This window comes from Lissotriton vulgaris, chromosome 1_1 (genome assembly GCF_964263255.1).
Source record: "Lissotriton vulgaris chromosome 1_1, aLisVul1.2, whole genome shotgun sequence".
In the NCBI taxonomy this organism is placed as follows: domain Eukaryota; kingdom Metazoa; phylum Chordata; class Amphibia; order Caudata; family Salamandridae; genus Lissotriton; species Lissotriton vulgaris.
Window position 1 is genome coordinate 1,041,248,402 of NC_141685.1, and position 20,776 is coordinate 1,041,269,177.

The following is a 20,776-nucleotide window of genomic DNA, read 5'->3' on the forward strand; positions in this document are numbered from 1 at the left end:
GTACATATAACCACATATGCACAATCATAGTAAAGTATTCCATAGATGACGCATGCAGACTGGCAAGAGATCTGCGGTGACAGTAATGGGGCACAATGTACACTTTGGAAAACATTTACTACAGAAATGGTTCAAGTTTGTTGTGCGGCCATGCTGCTTTAGGCTAATGTACATGGCCAGTGGCATTTCTCAGAAGAAAATAACTGTCATGCAATGAGGGTACCTGTAATGCTTGTGAAACAATCTCCACACGACTGCCAGGGACTGTCGGTACCTTTGATCCTCTGATTTGTGCGATGCTCAAAGGGCTCCATCTCCAGATAGCCCCTTGGTCTGAGTATGAATAACAGACTCAATAGGGAGATCAGGCGAAGGAAGGAGAGGATGGGAACAGCAGGGAGGTAGATCTGAAAGAAAGGTAAACAAACATTACAATTCTACACTTCTTGGCACTGAATCACATTATACTCATGACGTATTCAGTAACAGTTACACCTGTGTACATCAACCACAAGCACTGTATCCAATATGTAATCACAGGTTTTGAAATGATAGTACATCTAAGGTTTTAACTGGGACACATAAAAGGTAGCAGAGTTTGTCTCCTAAATGAAGGGGGTCTAACGCTCACCAGGCTGCTTCAATGCAATTAGAACCAGGCGCTCACAAACGTACTCACAGTGTATGAATGCGGCTAAAAAAATATAGTGATTTGAATGTGTAGCAGTGCTACTCACAAAAATCTAATTACTCTAGTCAGCCCTGGGAATCAATGAGGCTCATGAATGTAAGATACACATCACCCGCTAGAGCCGTACTTAGCAAATGCAATGAGGAAGGGAATTATTTAAACACAAGGAAGCCTAGCAAGAGACAATCATTGGCTCTTCAAACTGTGCCTTACAATGCCAAACATGACAAGCAGGTGTGAGCAAACTCTACAGAGAGTAAAAAGGAACAAACCCAGTAAACCACCCCTACCGTGACCATGATATGCAGCACGGCACAAGACTTTAGTGCAATTAACGTCACCCGACTGTTGTAACGGAAGTGTTTACATTACCAACACATCTACGTTCCTACGTCATCAGTGCAACATTCCTGATATACTGGGAATAGAAAGTTGACATAAAGTTACCAAGAAGGCTTGCAAAGCAGTGTTCTCCACCGGCACTGATGTAGCGACCTGACAGTGATATTACATACTGGCACAGGGGGCAATGCATCCATACGAACACACTCACTGGACATTTGTCAGAACATGTGGGACCTACAGTGGTCCACACCTTCCCAACATGTCAATAGGTAAACCTAACTGTACTGACCAACAACATCAATGTGATGAGCCAAACACATCCTGCTGCACACAGTGAGTTTGCAAATCCACACAGAGCCTGTAGTTGTGATGTCACACACAATGTAAACCGGTCACATCCGCAATGTCTCTGGACCATGGTTTACACACATTGATGCATTCACCAGAGTCATCAATAAACAACAGATGACTGACAAGAAGGGTGACTGTCCAGTCATGGGAGTGTAGCAACAGGCATCTTGATCCATGTTAATGACACATGTATGTATGCTTCAACAACAAGCACAGTAACAGCTCCCACACATTCCCAAAGCAGACCAGATCAAAAAACCATGTTTAGATATCTTACTAAAACTGACATTTCCACATGTCTGTGCATGGAACGCTGATTCGACACACGTTGCAATCATCATGATCAATAGCAGGAGTACCAAGATGACACAAACAGACAACAGGCAGATCGACCTGGGAAAGACAGGCACACAAGGGGACACATTATTAAGATTTGCATACAGACATGGTCATGTGAAAATACATCACAATGTAGTACATATGTACATTACAAATTCATTCATTGCACATATGCGTGTGTCATGACATCATAACTTGTGTGACACATCACAACAAACATCAAAGTGTTTTCACATACAGTTAGCTGGGCACACAGTATGCAACACATGCCACTCCATGCCACAAGCTTGTACACTTCTACCCAGCGACTCTTCATTAAGAGAAGAAGTTGCGTATGAGCTGACTCTAGATATCATCATTCTCCTCCCCATCACTTTGATCGTGCCCAAACCCTTCATCCTCAACAGGTGGATGTTCCAGCTCATCAGGATACAGGATGAGGGCACAGCCTTCTCAACTGCCATGTTGTGCAGCATGCAACACACAATGAAGATGTTACACACCTTGACCGGGGTGTATGGGAGTGATCCACCGTCTTATCAAGGCATCTGAATCTGCTCTTCAGGAGTCCAAAAATTCGCTCAATCACGCGCCTGGTCTGCCCGTGTGCATTGTTGTACCGATGGTCTGCAGCTGTCCTTGGGTTGCGGAATGGTGTCATGAGCCACCGCATGTTGGGATATCCTGCATCTCCTAAAAATATACAGCATGTTGAAATGTAGGGTCAAGCAATTTTGTCAGAGGAATAAAAAATTTTAAACATACAGGACAAACAGAGTATACCCACCAACAACACATGTCCGATCGTTGCGCAGCTGCAGCATCATCTGTGGTACCCTGCTACGCCTCATGATGAATGCATCATGGCACGATCCTGGAAAACGTGCACAAACATGGGAAAGCAGCATATTAGCAAGCCACACCTCAAGGGCATTTATTGAGTGATAATGCTTCCTATTGCGGTAGGCCTGCTCCTGAGCCTGTGGTGGCACCAAAGCCACATGTGTACCATCAATGGAACCAATGATATGTGGCATCCCTCCCAGGGCATATAATTCACCCTTGACATCTCTCAGATCTTCAGGGTTTGGAAAATGTATAAATTCATCAATGTGCTCTAACATGGCAGCTAAGACATCACGTAGGACACGGCTGGACATGGTCTGGGATATACCCCCCACATCTGCAATGGTAAATTGAACCGTACCTGTGGCAAAAAAATGTAGGGCTGCCATCACCTTTAGCTTTGGTGTCAGCGCAGTTGGATACCTGTGTCGTGGTTGGAGATGTGGTTCCAGCCTGTCCGTCAAGTTCTGAATCAAATCTCGAGTGAATCTGTAACGACGGATGCAATCACGTTCCCTCATGGTCTCCAAGTCGGGAAAAGGCCTTGGTAGAGGCGGTACCCTGCAGGACATATTTTGGAAGAATGGAGAACAACTGTCAGCCAGAAACTATTTCAATGTACATAGCACATGCAGCACTGCTACTACACATCAAGATACTATGGGGTCTGGTGTAAGCAATATGACCTGGACACATATGACAGCTTCCTGCCACTTCAAAAATACCCAAGATACATCTGTACTTATAGAAAAAAAACATTACATGCACACAAAAAAACAGCTGGGCTGCTCTGAGTGAGCAGAGCAAGATGTCACTGGAGTGACACACATCACCAGACCTGCATTAGAAGGTTGTCATCCCATACAGACAGCTGACTGCAAGGCACAGACCCAGGTCACATGGAATATGTATTGGATATATCATACAACTTGCTATTGAGGTGTGTATGTGACAATGCAACACCACAGCAATTGTCAACATGCAGACATGTATGCATGTGTATCAATGATGTATGATGCCATCAGACACAAAAGCCATTGAAAAGGCACATGTGCCATGGTGTGCGTACATGCTAAACCATTTAAGTCACAGCACAGACCCATTATAGATGCACCAACAGCAGATGCATTGTACAGAATCCAAACTGCTAAATCAATCTTCAAATTTACACACACATTACATTGTTAGGGACCTGATTTGCATCAAAATGACAACTGAGAATTTGCCACGGTCCCTGCCATCATGAGACAGGTTCCGGAAGTGATGACTGTGCAATCCCAGTGCTTATGCTCATGACAACATGTGAATGATGATAACAATGGGACAAGTGGAAAGATGATGTGTACAACATAGTGCCCCATCACACATCACATGTGTCAACAGGTCATCACACATCAATTGTGCAGCATTAACTGATATGCTGTGCTATATCAGTGCCTGTCACACCTAGGGCCTGCTCATGTAAGTATGCAATGACAAGAACTTGATAGACATCCTTGTTTTAACCGTACTGCTACATCCCTGCCATGTGTGCGCCTCGTATCACTAGCCATATGTGACCGTGTGCAACGTACCATCCCCCTGCTTTGACTCCAGCGTGTGAATCGCACTGTGTGAAACGCAGCGTACCCCTGCATTTACATGGGCATGTGAAACACACTGTGTAAAATGCAGCGTACCCCTGCATTCATATCGTCTTGTGTAACACACTGTGTAAAACGCATCGTACCCCGACAGTGCGTGTGTGTGTGCGGGACGTTTCACGATTGTAATGGTGCCCTACGCGAGCGAACCGTGTGTGTGCGGGACGTTTCACGATTGCAATGGTGCCCTACGCGAGCGAACAGTACCCCGACAGTGCGTGTGTGTGTGCGGGACGTTTCACGATTGTAATGGTGCCCTACGCGAGCGAACCGTACCCCGACAGTGCGTGCGTGTGTGCGGGACGTTTCACGATTGTAATGGTGCCCTACGCGAGTGAACCGTACCCCGACAGTGCGTGCGTGTGTGCGGGACATTTCACGATTGTAATGGTGCCCTACACGAGCGAACCATACCCCGACAGTGCATGCGTGTGTGCGGGACGTTTCACGATTGTAATGGTGCCCTACGCGAGCTAACCGTACCCCGACAGTGCGTGCGTGTTTGCCGGACGTTTCACAATTGTCATGGTGCCCTACGTGAGCAAACCGTACCCCGACAGTGTGTGCGTGTGTGCGGGACGTTTCACGATTGTAAAAAAGTGGCATACGTGACGTGAAAGGCACTGTACTTGTGTGTGGATCCCAAAAAATACATAGGGGACAACTAGGCTACGAGTAGTAGGGCCAGAATGCAGGGTGGTTGTCATGGATACTGAGATTTGAGTGTGTGCTACAGGTGACCTGCAAAAGTCAGTTGGGCAAACTATACAATGATGCAATGTTGTTGTGGAGCTGAAGCTCAAATTTTGAACCATGGAAATGTGTGTCAGGGCCTTATGTTGAAAGTGATTGGATGAAACGTAGGATGCAAAGTAATGTGGCCTATCACACTGTACTCCTGATACTGAAAGCCCATCAGCAGCACTGATTTAAGGCTGCCTGTGGCTGTGAGAGGGCACTTGCCTGCACAACATTGAAGTGGATCACACTGCTGCTGTTTCTGCATTCTCTGGACTCTGATTTTCCTGAACATGGAGAGGGCACCTGCATTCAGTGAGGAGGAGAACCAGGCCCTGCTGGATGCCCTCCTACCTAACTACAGCAAGCTGTATGGGAGACCAGGGGAGCAGGTGGGTGATGACTCCACTAGCTTTGACTGTGCACCGGTTGTGTGAGTGTCACTGCAGCCATTGTGTATTTGTGGATCAGACATGCAATGTGGTTTGGTAACGAGTGCAGGGTGTGTACATTGTGGTGTCTACCATGCAGAGCATGTTGTATTAAAAGTGTGTTTACTCCTTACTCGCATTATGGTAACTGTCACATTCAATGCATACTGATTTACACATTCTGCTGTGGCACACCGTGCAGGCTTTTTGGGCATGATTTAATGAGCTATTATAGTGTTCACCCCAGAGTAACAGCTGAATGTAGTCACTGATGTTTATGGTTATTTTTGACCTTTGGTGATTTTGTACATATGCTGTGTTTGAACTCATGGACATTGAAGAGTGTGAATGTTCCTTGTCACCGGGCTGAGTGTGTATGTGATGTTACCCCAGTATTGGAACTTTCATTGATTCCCATGCTTTGTAGCATTCCCCGTCGTCGGAATGGGAGTCTCGGTAACAAAAATACCATAGCTGTAAGTACAAAAGACAATGGAAAAAGGCCTAGGCCTCATTTCCTTTTGTAGCATATCACCCTCTTTGTGTAAAAGAGACCAAACTTTGGCCTTAGCCAATCAGAAGTGTCTCACCACTTAGAACCTTCCTGAAGGAACCTCAGAGCCTCAGATTTTCTACCGCACGTTGTGCTAGGGAGTCTCCTTTGAGCTCTGCTCAACTTCTACTCTTTAAATTGGATTTCTTCAGGATTTTTCTTCAGGATTTTCTTCAGAATCTTCCAGATTCTCTTCAGGATTGTTGCTGCCTTCCAGGATGTCGGAAATTGAGAAGAAAAAAGCCCTTTTCAAGCCTTGTTCCACCTGTGGCAAAAAAAGGCTTTTTGTGGAGGATAAGCATAAGGACTGCATTTATTGCCTCTATCCTGACCACCAGGCTGCTGACTGTAAGATCTGTCGCACCTTTTCCACCAAAACCCTCCCGGACCGTGAGGGTAGGCTCCTCACATGGCTTCAAAAGCTTAAATCAAGGAAGGACACTGTCTCCAGTGACAGTGAAGACGCAGGATCGATGTCTTCTACAAGAAGGTCAGTGAAAAGGGGTAGGGGTTCCCCTTCTACTTCTTTGGGAAGATCTTCAAAGGCCTCAAAAAAGACCCCCAGTGAGTCTGAGAGCCCAGGTCCCAGCAAATCTCCTCACGGAAGTGTAAAGGAGAGGGATGGACCTTCTACGCCTTCTACAGGTGAGAAGACTGCTACAGCCTTCAAAACACCTTCAGGCCAGTCTTCTGAGAGGAGCTCTAAGTCCTCGACGACGAAGGCATCGACAGCGGAGGGCCCGTCGACGAGGACAACTAAATCAGTTTCGACGTCGTCGAAAGCTCCGTCGACAGCAGGCTCGTCCACGACGCTACCGTCGACGGCGGAGTCCTCGCCGTCGACGGAGAAACCGAAGACGCCGACGACAAAGGTACCAGCTACAAGAGTGACGACGAAGGAGTCGTCGAAGACAACTGTCCCGTCGGCGACGAAGGTCCCGTCGACGACTAAAGCCCCATCGATGTCGAGAGCCCCGTCGACGTCAAAAGCCCCGTCGATGACGAAAGTCCCGTCGACGACGAAAGTCCCGTCGACGACGAAAGTCCCGTCGACGACGAAGGCTGCGATGGTGCCGACGACGATGTTACCGTCGGCGACGATGACGACGATGTCGACGACTACGGTCTCATCGACGAGGGCGTCGACGACTACTACAGTGACTATGTCAACGGCTGGCGTGTCGACAGTTTCATCGTCGACGACAGCCACGACGCCTATCTCGACGGCGTACATACAACCGTCGACTACGGAACCTACAATACTTTCCACAGAAAAGCGGATTACCATTTCTGTGACGCGAATCACGCCAGAGATGACTTCTCCAAGGACTGTGTCCCCTCTGTTACCTATCATGCTCCTTCAGGAGGAAGAATCAGAAGAGGATGACCAAGATGCATATAGTTATGCCAATAGTCCTTCACAACTATTTGTCAAATGCCAGGACACTGACTCGGAGGGCGAATACGGCCACGAGGAAAATACTCATCATCAGCTGCAGCAGCAGCAACCAGAACAGGAAATGGTTTCAGTGCCAACGTCTTTCCTGCAAGATCTGCATAAGATGCTCCAAGATTATAAATCTAAGGCCAGTAGGCCTCTGCCAGTTACGTCAACGCCGGCTACGACTTCAGGGACTACGGCTTCTTTGGTGCCACCTACTTTAACGGCCCCAACTTCTCCACAGCCACGGGCATCCTTCCAACAGGATTCCTCTGTAGGGCCAGGGACTCAGGATGTTCAGGAATCCTCGGATGAGGACCAGCAGTCAGATCATGTCTCTAATCCCGATACGGAATATGATGAATATGTTATTGACAATCCCGCATCACCAGTTCCGGACCCGGCGGACTCCCCGCCAGCGGACATTGGGGGCTTCCATCAGCTGATGGAGAGAGCTGCGGCAAGATTCAAATTGGCCATGCCTAAGGTTACCACAGATTGTTTCTTATATGATTTTAAGGAACCCTTTCGGAAAACTGCCAGGTCCATTCCTATTGTGGATCACCTGTGGAAAGAGGGCTTAAAAGCTATAACACACCTGGCGACGGTGGTCCCGGTGCTACCGCGCCTCGATAAAAAGTACAAAGCGACTGATGATGCTCTTGCAGCTTTGACAGGTCATCCAAGACCAGACTCTGTGATCTCGCAGGCGGCGCAGAGGAAATCACGCAACCCTTCTGCACCACTAACAACTCCTCCGGACAAAGAAGGGCGAAGATTAGATAACGTGGGAAAACGATTCTCATCAATTGCAAGTTTGCTGGTACGAGCGGCTAATGCCTTAGCGATCCTGGGTAGGTACGACCGCCAACTCTGGTGCGATGTCGCCCCGTACCTTGACCAGCTGCCTCCCGAATCTACGTCTGAGGCAAAGAAGATTTTGCAGGAGGGAGAGGCGACGTCGATGGAAATCATCGATTGTGCAATGGATATTGCAACTACTGCATTCCGTTCACTGGCTGGAGCGGCAGTACTCCGTCGCCAAGGGTGGCTTAAAGCTACCTGGTTCCGGCCCGAGATCCAGAATAAGGTATTGGATCTCCCCTTTGATGGGGAAGCGTTGTTCGGCAAACTCATTGACGACACCCTGCAAGATATAAAAAAGGACACAGAGACCGCTAGGTCTTTAGGAACACTTCAGTACAGAAAGTCGCCTTTCAAGGGATCCAGAGGCAGGGGTGGTAATTACAGAGGATCCTTCCAACAACATCGCTATTCCAACACAGGATCCGGTTCCCAGCAACACCGTCAGCCTTACCAGCAGCGGCAGGGCCAGTCTTCCAACTACTCCAGGCCTTACGGTAAAGGAAAGCAGGGGGCACGAGGACGAGATTCGTCCAAGCGCCAATAGCGGCCTCCTGGCTCTTCCTACTGGACCCTCCTTCAGGAAGTCATCAGTTGGAGGCAGGGTCAACAAATACCTTCACAACTGGTCCAAGATAACATCGGACCGTTGGGGGCTCAACATCATTCGGAAAGGGCATACCTTAGAGTTCACACAAGTTCCGCCACCCAAGCCCCCGGCAGCCACTCCTTCAAAACACCAGCGTCTCCTTCGGCTCGAAGTTCAACAGATACTCCGAAAAGGGGCGATAGAGCCAGTTCCATCAAACCAAAGAGGTCAAAGATTTTATTCCAGGTTCTTCCTGGTGAAGAAGACGCTCGACAAGTGGCGCCCCATTTTAGACCTCAGGGGGCTAAACACCTATCTCAGTTCTCTGTCCTTCCGGATGGTGTCCCTCCAGGACATCTTGAAGCTGATCAGCCCGGGGGATTACATGGCCACACTCGATCTCGAGGATGCCTATTTCCACGTTCCGATTCACCCAGCGCACAGAAGGTTTCTGCGATTCACAGTAGCCAAGAGCCATTACCAATTCAGGGTTTTACCCTTTGGACTCCGCTCAGCCCCAAGAATATTCACAAAGGTGCTGGCGCCAGTAGCAGCTTTCCAGCGAAAACACAAGTTTCAGGTCTTCCCCTATCTGGACGACTGGTTACTGAAAGCTCCGTCCAGAAAAACAGCGCTACAGGCAGTTCAAGCATGTACCAATTTATTCAGAACCTGGGTCTCACTCTAAACAACGAGAAATCTTGCCAGATCCCGTCCAGAAGGGCTCGGTTTCTGGGAGCCATCTTGGATTCGAAGCTTTCACGAGCTTTTCCTACTCCGGAAAGGAGGCAGAAATTACAAACCATGGCCCAAGACTTGCAAACAAGAAAGTCTCTTTCAGTACGCCGCTACAAGTCTCTGCTGGGAGAAATATCATCGTGTATTCCACTAATCCCCCATTGCAGACTGAGGATGCGTCCCTTGCAGGAACAACTGGACAATCAATGGAAGCAAGTCCACGGTTCTTTCGACAACAGAGTGGCTATCACTCCGGAGATGAAGGACGCGGCCTTATGGTGGACAGATCAAAACAACTTGTCCCAAGGCCTATCCTTCGCAAGCGACCCGTCTCCACAAGTGATAACGACGGACGCGCCATTGGAGGGTTGGGGAGCAGTGCTGCAGGACCTACATGTCAGTGGTCATTGGTCACCCCAGGAAAAACGCCTCCACATCAACCTGTTGGAACTCAGGGCGATACGACTGGCTCTGCAAGCGTTTCTTCCTCGCCTGGAAGGTTCACAAGTGCTTATCAGGACGGACAACACCACGGCCATGCACTATGTGAACAAGGAAAGAGGGACCAGATCGCGCCCATTGTCACAAGAAGCCCAGCAGGTCTGGGAATGGGCGATCCAACACAAGATGTCACTGATGGCAGAACACTTGCCTGGCGTCCTAAACGAAAACGCCGACAGACTGAGCAGGTCATCCTCGGTCAGCCACGGATGGGAGTTGAATCAGGAAGTCTTGGAACAAGTCTTCAGCCTGTGGGGCAGGCCGGACATCTACCTTTTTGCCACTCCGACCAACAAGAAACGCCGGTCTTACGCAAGCAGGCTTCCCCATCAAGATTCACTGGGAAATGCCCTTTCGATAGCCTGGTCGAAGACATTTGTCTACGCTTTTCCTCCCATTCCTCTGATACCACGACTAATCAAGAAACTCAAGGTGGAACCGTGCAGGATGATCCTGATTGCCCCGGCTTGGCCGAGGCAGTTCTGGTTCACGGAGCTCCATCTGTTGTCGATAGCTCCTCCCTTGCCTCTAAGGATTCTGCCGGATCTTCTCACGATGTCCGAAGGACAGATTTTGCATCCAGACCCTCAGTCGTTACACCTGACTGCATGGCTCCTGAACAGCGAGAATTTATGAACCTGCCATTGTCAAGGGAGGTTAGGGAAGTTCTGTCCCAAGCAAGGGCTCCTTCAACTAACAAAACCTACCGCCTTAAGTGGAAAAGATTCTGTTGTTGGTGTCGAAAACAAAACATTGATCCATTCAATTCCAAGCCTCATCAGATCCTACCTTACCTGCTGTCTTTGGCCAAATCTGGTCTAGCCCATTCATCAATTAAGGTCCATTTGGCTGCTTTGTCACGATTCAGAAGGACAGACTCTGGACCTTCATTATGGTCTTCCAGAATAATCAAGCAATTTCTTAAGGGCCTGTTCAGGGTCTATCCACCGGTGAGACCGCCTCCTCCAACATGGCATTTGAATCTAGTCCTTTCTTAACTTATGAAGGGTCCATTTGAACCAGTCCATCGTTCTGACATCAAATATCTTTCGTGGAAATTGGCTCTTCTCCTTGCTCTCACGTCGGCTCGGCGTGTAGGATAATTACAGGCTTTGACCATCCAAGAACCTTTCCTTCAATTCAAGAGGAACACTGTCATCATGAGGACTAACCCTAGGTTCATGCCAAAGGTTCCCTCGGATTTCCACTTGAATGAACCGGTCATTCTGAAAACGTTCTTCCCTCAGCCTTCCACGCCAGCGGAAAAAGCGTTGCATTCGTTGGATGTGCAGCGATGCTTAAAATCTTATTTGCAACGTACTAAAGATTTTCGAAAATCTTCTCAACTGTTTGTGGCCTTCCGGGGACCGAGTAAAGGGCTTCCACTATCCAAACAGGGTGTTTCAAGGTGGATCACAAGCGCTATATTACATTGTCACAAGGCTGCTGGTAAACCTCTGACTGGAAAGATACGAGCGCATTCCACAAGATCTGTGGCTTCTTCAACAGCCCTCTTCGCGGGGGTGCAAATTAAGGATATCTGCAGAGCTGCTACCTGGAGCAGCGTCCACACCTTTACCAAGCATTACTGCTTGGAATCTCTGCAACAGGATGATGCAGCAGTAGGACAGGCTGTCCTGAGGAACCTCTTCCACTAATGGTGAGCTTTCCTTTCTTCCCACCTTCCATTTTTTCACATTTTGTATCTAATGTCATGTTGTCTATTGCTATTATTTACAATGCAAAATGTGATTATCTTGCCAACTGCTTACTACTCTGATACAAAGCATGGGAATCTATGAAAGTTCCAATACTGGGGTAAGAAAACAAGTTACTTACCTGTAACCTTAGTTCCCCAGTATTGGTAACTTTCATAGATTCCCATGCGCCCACCCACCTCCCCGGGGAAAGCTCAGCCTACAACAGATATGGTGTCTAGTACACAACGGCTACGAAAATCTGAGGCTCTGAGGTTCCTTCAGGAAGGTTCTAAGTGGTGAGGCACTTCTGATTGGCTAAGGCCAAAGTTTGGTCTCTTTTACACAAAGAGGGTGATATGCTACAAAAGGAAATGAGGCCTAGGCCTTTTTCCATTGTCTTTTGTACTTACAGCTATGGTATTTTTGTTACCGAGACTCCCATTCCGACGACGGGGAATGATACAAAGCATGGGAATCTATGAAAGTTACCAATACTGGGGAACTAAAGTTACAGGTAAGTAACTTGTTTTCTTTTGCACCACAGCTGCATGCCGTGTGCAGCACCTGTATTCATCTGATGAGACAAGTATGCAGTGTTGAGTGCATGACTTGCACAGTTAGCCCAACACCAGTGGCACCTCTTTGTCAAGTGTGCCATGTACAAAGTGAGGGTTGTATACAATGTTGAGACTGACAGGCAAGTGATCTGTGCCAGGGTGTGTATGTGTGGTCTGCTGAGGGTTTGTAGGTGTAGTGGGATATGTGACAGCATGTCACATGCTGTCCAACACCCTGTAGTTGCATGTGTTGTACAGTGTGTGCCATGATCAGTGAGTGTGTTGAGCCCCTTATGCCATCTGTTGCCTTTCTAAGGCATGTACGGCATTTGTGTTTTCCCACTGGGCAAATTCAGATGGACAATGATGCAAGTCCTGTCAGCATTGTATGCCCTGTTCACATAATCAATGTAGTGCAAGTGTGTATCTCTGTGACATGCAGCAGGTGTAGTGAGGTTGTTTAACTTTCTTCTCCTGACAGGTAACTGCCTATGAGAAAGGGGAGATCTGGTTGGACATAGTCAGGGCTGTCAGGTCTGTGGGGGTCCTCGCCATCGGCTGATCAACATCAGGAAGAGGTGGTAGGACATCCCGTGCTGGACCCAGCGTATTGCCCGGGTCCAGCTGAAGCTGGAAGCTCCACGCCGGCATGGCGGCAGCCATCCCCTCACCCCCCCACATGCTCCGGGTCCTGTAAGTGGTCTTTCCAGACCTCCATAGGCAGTTGCAGGACGGACAGCAGCAAGGAGGGGGTAGGTACATGTCTGTTTGTAGTGTTGTGTGTCACATGCTACTTGAGGTGCTCTGAAGCCTGTGAACACTCCCCCAGTTGGGGGGTCTGGTGCGACAGGCTACTGGTGCATAGTAGTTTAAATTTATTATATTCATCTGCTGATATTTTCCATCCCTTCCCCTCCTCAACATGTGACCCCTGGTTTGTGTGTTTACAATATTGACCATGTACTTCTAGGGTGCTAGGTAATTGGACAGCACATTGATTTGCACATCATGTGGGAGGGAGGTCTGTGACATGTGTTGTTACCTTGCCTGTAACACGACCTGTGCACTGTGTTTAGCCGTCATATTTATTGGCACTGATCATGAGTATCAACATAGGAGTGCAATTTATATGATACACACCCTATCAGCATGCATGAGCCATGTTGCATACTCATACCTGATCAGACCCCCCAGGATATAGCGGCATGGATTAGCAAATTTAGTGACACAAAAATGGAAATTTAGTGGCACAAATATGGAAATTTAGCGGCAATTTTGCGGCATTTTATGTGGCCATTTTTCCTACAACAAACACAGATATCTTATTTTTTTTAGTTATTTAACAACATGAAGCGATGTATATTTGGTTTCTTTACAATGTAAACAATGTGTTTTCCTCGAGCGTGTGCTTCACAATTATGGGCTGCTGCAGTTTCACTTGATGAAGTATAATGCTGATCCTCGTTATGGGCCACGTACAGGATTTACACATGACAGCTGACTTGCCTCTTAGTTCACTAATGGTTCAGATTCCAAAAATTAATCCAATTGACCATAATCACAACGTGGCAACGTGGCATGATGCCACCGTAGTTCTTTATTTCATGTAATTTTCAGCTGCCTTCTGCGTGCCCATCCAGGCTTCAACATCGACATGTATACATGAACAATTCATGCTGAAAGCTCTCAAGATGTTTCACTCAATGCAGTTTGAGCCATTTTTACCTCTTCGTCTGTGGTAACTAAAATTGTAATAACAAATACATCAATTCACAAATACGTTAACTGTACCATTTACCAATTCACCCTCTGCTTGACTCCCAATCAACCCCACCCTACTACATGTGTTTAGTTCCTACTAAATTAAACCCACTGATGTTCCCCACGCCTACTGCAAAGAAACTTCACCTGGACGCCGCTCCTCCCCGCGCTCCTCACGTCGGGCACGCACGTTGCGGCCAACGCTTCTTCCAAGGGACTACTTTTTTTTCGGTACATTTTTTAAATAACGTATATTTGTTATGTTTATATAGCCTATGTCCATCTGCACACCCTGACGATTACAACGATGTATCGGGTGTGTGGATTGGTGCTGTGGTTCCCGAGTTTACCCGCCTCAAAGGTTCAAAGTTCTTCCTTTATAATAGGAGTATAGATTGAAAGCACACATCACGATCCTTGAATATTAGACATAAATACATTTAGAATTTGGACCTGTGTGGCTGTGTACTGTTAGTGACCTGGCCAAAGACAGCATGAAAGAGCGGAAATTGGATGATAAATTCAAAGCCGCTCTGAACAGGGGCATCCAAAATACGTTTGGCCCAGGGTAGAGATGCAAATTAGGGGGGGGGGGGGGGTGTTTAATAAAAATTTCGCGGGGAGGGGGGTTAATTCTTCCAGCAATAGGCAGAGTGGAGATGCAGGGGTTCTAAGAAGGTGTGAAAAGCAAAGAATTGATAACAAGTAAATGGTGTCTTAAAGATCCATGAAGTATTCGGGTGCGGCTGCAATAGATGGACGCCAGACCACCCAGCCTACAACAGCTCATAAACTGTGTGCGCGTGCCCAATGGGCATTGCGCGCCTGGCCCAGGACCACTGAAATCCTTAAGATGGCCCGGCCTTTCTTGCTCTTACGTCGTACATTTACGCGTCTATCCCTGCGTGTACCCTGCTGACTGCCTGTACCCCTCCATCCGTGCATCCTCGCGCCTCTCCTAAGAACCTGTTCCCATGCCTCTTCCAGTTGCTTCCCTCTTCCCACCTTTCTCCTAAGTGTTCCTTCTACCCGTTTACATCTTCTTCCCCTGCTTTTTGTTAATCTTACCATTGCTTATTCCTACCTATTATTTCCTTACTCCTCACTGTCTTACACCTACATCTGACGCCTGCATTTATCCTACAACATAATCCTCTTGACCACATACTACTACCAGATCTTCCCTCGCTCTACTTCTTCAATTTGCCTTCACCTGCTCTACTTTCCTACGGCCCTCCTCCCCAGTGGCGGCTCCTCCACTAAGTCGCCCACTGAAAAAAAAGGAAAAATATAATGATAATAACTATTGTTATTATCATTTTATTGTTCCTATATACGTCAGTGGCACTAGGGAAGGACGGGGCTGGTGGACTAGGGACAGGAGTGGTTTTCACTCCTGAAGTGTGCAGTACTGCTTGGCCGGCCCTCTCGGGTCTCCCTAAGCCGTACTGCGCACTTTGCATGTCCCCCACCAGGCTGTTTTACACATCCTGGTGAGGAACATGTAAACCCTCCCAGTCCCCGTATGAGCGGCCATCCATGGGCGCTCAGACCAATCACAACTCTGCATTGCAGCACTGTGATTGGCTATGGGGAGGCCAGGAGGGTGGGTGCTTCCTGCTGCTCACCAGGAGTGTAGGAAGATGTTGGAGGTACGGGAGAGGTAGCGGCCATTTCAGGTAAGTGTTTTTATTTTGTTTTGTTTTTCTTTTTTGTCCCCCGCCTCACCACCCGGGTCCGGTATCAGATGCTACTGCTCCTCCCTTGCTCCCCTAATGTGCCCATCAGTCTTAAAATGGCATCCTCTGCAACCCCATCCCCTCCTGCGCCAGTTTTTCCACGCTACTCTAGGCCTGCACCTACCCCTCCCACCTTCTTCTTGTCCCACCTCTATTCTGCCCACCCTGAGGCGTGGTTATGCAGTTGCCACCTCCTTACTGCCCTTATTCTATTCTGCACACTCCTGCAGCACTACCCTCGCCCCATGTCACCTTCCTTCTAACCCATCTCTATTCTGCCCACTCCCGCAGCATGGGCATGGCCCTTTCACCTTCCTCCTACCCCTGCTCTGTTTTGCCCACTCCTGCAGCATGGGCATGGCAGTGTCCCCTTCCTACTCCCTGACATCCTTCCTTTGTACTTTATGCTTGCCTTTTCTGCTCCCTTCCTTCAGCCTATGCCCCTTTTTTCCCGCCACCTTCCCCAGCTCCATTGTTCGCAAAGACGTAACGTAAAATTATGGGGGCGGGGGCTGCAACAGGTGCTCTATTCAAATGTTTCCTCACTACCCCCTGTGCCAGGAGGTTGGGCAAGTTTGGATGGCTCCTGCCCTTCTGTGACCCCGAAGGGGATCTCCATACAGCTCGATATTCTTGCACCTGTCCAAGTGTTTAACCCGCTGTTGTTAGTAAGCAGCCTAGGTCCAGCCTCGCCTCTGCTGTCGGGTGTGGTCTATGCTCCCCTCTTTTAGCAGTGGCCCTAAAAGTTTCAGCTCTCGGTCAGTTTCTTTCAAACACCAGGATTGCAGAAGGGCCTTGAGTGCGTGCGGTGAAAGAACTTCTTTCTGTTATTCACGCCTTCACCCTGGAATATTCCTCTATTGTAGTCGTGCAGTTACACTGTTGAGTTACCAAGTAATCGGATCTATATATTACTTGTACGGTGACATTGTAAGAGTAAGGAAGGGTATAGCCGCTCCGGAATTCCCAGAGCCGGCATCAGTGACAGATACAGTGAAGGGCCTGCTCTAAAGTGCAAGAGGGGACATCGCACAGAATGATCCCGTCCTTCGGACTTGCACCTGCTGCCAAACTAAACCTTGCACATCTAATGCACGGTGAACGGGATGAGAGACCCTTTGACCTGACCCCTGACCCTTTCTATTGGCTCCGTGGTGATGAGAGCCACGGAGCCAATAGAAAGTGCCGGATTTCGCGGGCAGTTTTGTAAAAATCGCGGCATTTTTACAAAACTGCCGATTTCGCAGTTTTTTTGCAAATCGCGAAATCACGATATCCTTGAGGGTCTGCCTGATGTACATCATTTGCAAGATATGCATAGTGACAAGACGGTTATTCATGAGACAGGCAGCAATTTATTGACCCACAGATCTGTGTGCCCACCACAGTACCCTGAAACACCCTGGTCTCCTAATCATGTGTGTCAGCCAACACTGCGCATTCTATGTGTGTTCAGCATGGGTGTGCCTCAGTGGCATTGGTCCCTGCAATACTTTGTATTTATCATGTGTTAGCTACATCTGCACACTGTCCATGGATACATGATTTTGCTTGTGCATACTCACACTGGGCATTGCCTGTGTGCCTATTCTCAAGATTATGTTGCTGATTGTTTGTGACTAATATGGAGTGCCAGCCACAGGATGTGACCTTGCTGTACATTTTCAAAAGTTGCTGCCCAGTTTTTAATACCCTGATTCTGATGTTTAACGTATTGAGCTGTTTCAAACACATTAATGGAGTGATGGGGATCTTGTGCAGGAGAGGTGTGATGGGCCTGCCTGTTTGGCCTTGTCCGTTGTGAACTCTGGATGTCATTTGTGAGTTAGAGGTATCACCATGCACATCCCCTGTGATGCTGGACAGTGCCGTCAATGGGGGTTTAGAGGCTATGTTGTTTGCTTACGGAGATGATTGTGCCTCAAAGACTTTTGCAACATGTATGTAGCTGCAGTGCTGCGCTGTTTTGTCCTAGTGCGCACACTACAGTGCTCACATTTCCATTGTGGTTAAGGGTGTATCTTTCTATGCAGCAATGATTTTGATCTTCGCAATTGCAGGCACATTAGCTTAAGCATTGTCCTGATTTTGGATATGTGTGCCACTTCCCACTTTACATGACAGCCAGTGTGTGTTATGTGCCAACAAATGTATGATCTGGTGATAGATGCCCCTGTGAGGAGTGACACATTTGAAGTGTTGTCACACTGATGGATGTCCCTAGACACTCCCAACACTTGTTGAGAGTTCATAATGTTTGGAATGTGTTCATATGACAAAATGTGTAGGTTACACTTATGTGTCTGCATTATAGTTGTCTCACAAGGTAGTGCACACCACACACCATGTGCAATGTTTTTGAATGAGAAGGCAGGTTTAGAATGAGGCCAGTGTTAGTGGTTAATGGTGTGCCTTGATGTCCATAGACATGTCCCCACAGTGGTCTTGAGTGATTGACACTCCATTGCTGTCAATTGTACAGACTGATGTGTGGCAATCCATCAAGACCTCCGTTGGAGCATGTATATGGTATATGGTCCACACCATTTATTTCTAACAGTGTTTCATCTTGAAGTGTGCAAGCTCTCTCAATAAATTTGTCTATGTTGTTTGTGTGGATTTCCTTGTGAGAGATCTTTCATGCAGGCACATACGTGTTATGTTCACAAGATGAATATTTTGCAGATGCTAAACAAGTTGAATATTGAAGTATGCAGAGTCTGGAGATGCCAAGATTTTATGCCATTACTTCTCGTCGGAGCCGCGTTGAGGGGAAGACAGCCTACCAGGCTTTGCAGTAACCGTTGCTACATTGAGCAGGAAGAAAAGAACCCCCAATACTACGCTTGGGCTCATGAGGCCAGTTAGCCTTTGTCCATAAGTTTTGTACTAATAACGCCAACTGGGCGCAACAGACTTCATTCATCTTAGCACGATTAGGTACATTTCACCTTTTCAATTTTTGTAGAGCACACTTTGACATCTACATTTTCATGTGAGGAAGGTGAGGATAACCGTGCATATCCTTGTCCTGAAGAAGGAGTTTTTACACTCCGAAACATGTCGACACACTTTCGAGGTTGACATACCCTAACTAGTAACAAACAACCTCACCCTACACTTTTTTAACGATACCAGCCGAGGGCTTAATACATTTTTTTATTATTTTTTCTCCTACGAGCCAGTTATCTTATAACCATCACTTTCCATCACCTCACCACTCACACTTATTTCCTTCACACACATCAACACATAGTCCACCTTCAGTGCTCCTACGTAGTCGTGAGTCGTAGCACGCTGCATCCCGTAGAGGGGTGCGAAGACCCCGATGATGAAGCAGGACACCAAGGGGCCTGTTGGTGTGTTAGGGGTATTTAAAACAACACTGTGTGCTCCCCACCATTGTAGGGATCACCACCACTACCAGAGTGGATTCCTTTTTGTTTAAATAAATTGCTAGGGGAGACAGAATCCACTTCCTCCTCTCCCTCCCTCCTCCTGTTATTTTCTTATTACTTCTCACCAAACACTACTTCCTGGGCTCTGGGAGTGGTGTAACCTTGGGGAGTGAGGTGTGTTACTTTGTCCTGAGGGGAAACACAACTGTTTATTTCTTTGTGAACTTGAGGTGACATAACTTCATTGTATAGATCAGCTTTCATGTGAACAACCAGAACCTCCTCAGTGTGACTCTCACTCAAGTTTTGGGCTGGTCTGTTATTTGGATCCTTGTGTTCAAGTTGCATTGTGTCTATACCAACTGTGCAGTACTAGTCTTAAATATGTGCTGAGTTATGTTGCTGTTACTCATGATGCATGCCATGATTTGCAACGTGCCTAAATTATTATTGTTCATGTGTCAGATGTGTACAGGTGACTGATGCATTTTTGTTTCTTCTCCTTGCCAACAGCATCATCAACCGACACAGGAGGAGACATAAGCACGGACCAGGAGGGAGGACCCAGCCACAGTGCCACCAGGGCTGAGGAGATGGAGGGAGCCAGTGGCACGGAGGGTGAGGGTAGTCAACTGGCCGCACCTTTTGAAGGCGACACTTCGTATCATGCGGACGGCTCAACAGCTTCTTCCACCACTGTGTCTGTCGCCACCTCCTCCAGACCCATTTCCACCCTCCCAGTTGGTAGGGTCCCTTCTGTCCGTGCTGCCCCCATGTCTCCTTCATCCCCGGCACCGCAGCCCCGCCCCTGTCTCCCCTGCTGCCCTCAGGTCTTTGGACCTACTCCGGCAGATTCATGTTGGTCAGACATCAATGCTGACTGTCCTCCATGGCCAAACTCAGATCTTGACCCAGTTGTTGTCATTCATGGAGGGCATGTCAACTAACATGTCTGACCAACGTCGGAGTCTATCGTCCATAGACTCCTCAATGATGGCAGCACTTGCCCTCCTGCAGCGGACTGTCCCCCCCACTCTTTCAGACCCATCCACAACCCCTTCTCCCATACCTGTCCACAGAACACGCAAACACACGAGAACACACACCCCAACAGACCCACCCAGCACACCAGCATGGACGTTTAGGCGCAGATCTCCAGGCACCCAATCTCAGGGGGATGCAGGCACACCCAGAGGGACTGGAGTCAGACGGCAGGCACAGACACAGTCCGCAAGACTCAGAGCCCTCTACCTCCACTCCCATTGTGTCCCCGGGTGCAGGTGGTGGTCTGGCGGAACTGGCAGCAGTGTGCAGCCACAAACTTCTTACCACCTTTGGGGCTGCACATGCCACTGAGGAAGATTCCTCCCCCCCTGCACCCACAACACCTACCCTTCCCTCTGATGTCCCTGCGGTGCCGGACACTGACCCAGATGATGCCCCCCATGGGTCCACAAACCTTTAAGTACATCATGTGCAGGCAAGTTTGGGGGTGACAACCTCCACAGGATTCCAGCGACATTAAACACTTTAGACTGGACTGGCCATTGG